Genomic DNA, 931 nt, shown 5'->3' with positions numbered 1-931 from the left:
TTCCCAGTTGCCAACTCACCTCTGGCATGACTACCACCACCTCATGCCCCCTGAGGATAAGTTTCTCCACCACCGACTGCATGGTGAACCAGTGGTACCATCCATGGATACTACTAGTAGCTTCCCTGCCTCAGCAAATCCACAGGTCAGCAGCAGAGAAACACACAGGGGAACAGGGCTGGTCCACCATGTGCGAGCCATCAGAGAACTGCAGCCCGAGCCAGCAGCTGGGATTCTAAGCTGCTATGATACAGTAGGCAGAAGAAGTACAGGCACAAAACCTGATCCCAATAGAGGGTGTGTGTTTATCCTTCCATTAAAAAAAAAAAAAAAAAAAAATCACACTCACTGCCAATGATTTACTCATAAGAACAAGAATACATCAGTATCATTTGTTGAGATACCTACTTGTATGTTTTCCAGACAAGACTATCTTATGGTCTCTACCTTGGAGAGATCATGTCCAGTGCTGCAATGTGAGTTTAGAAACAGAATTACTAAGCAATGCTTTTGGACCTTGAAAATTCAGAAAGATAAAGTGAAAGTCAATTTGAATAAAGCTAATATTTTTGGAATTTATCCCAAAACAAAATTCAGATTTTAACTTTAACCAACCAAATACTCTCTGTCCAGAAAGAAATTGGCATCCTATGTGTCATGGAAAGACAGCAAGGCCCTCAGCACTGACCTCCCAAGTGGCAAGAAATTGGGGCTCACGCACATCTCTGAAATACATAATCATTGCTGGTTGTCTTCTTCCATATCCAAACCCTGAGAGGCCTCCGAAATGCCAAAATGAGATTGATAATCCTGCCTCTATGGACCACACCAGGGTCTTGATGGAAAGTGACCATTGCCTATTTTAATGACTTTCCTCAGATACATCACATGCAGTGGGGAGTTGCTGGCCCAGTCCTTGAGCAAGCACTCT

At 43.5% G+C, this 931-nt stretch overlaps 1 pseudogene; it reads right to left on the bottom strand.

Annotated features, from left to right (window-relative positions):
• The window catches only part of LOC105539864, a 5,949-nt pseudogene extending 5,748 nt beyond the window's left edge, over positions 1 to 201 (bottom strand).
• Between the last annotated feature and the right edge of the window lie 730 nt (positions 202 to 931).

The sequence above is a fragment of the Mandrillus leucophaeus genome, unplaced genomic scaffold (assembly GCF_000951045.1).
Source record: "Mandrillus leucophaeus isolate KB7577 unplaced genomic scaffold, Mleu.le_1.0 Scaffold21, whole genome shotgun sequence".
NCBI classification, from domain to species: Eukaryota; Metazoa; Chordata; class Mammalia; order Primates; family Cercopithecidae; genus Mandrillus; species Mandrillus leucophaeus.
The sequence above is the reverse complement of the archived record's forward strand: the minus strand, read 5'-3'. Positions and strand labels throughout refer to the sequence as shown.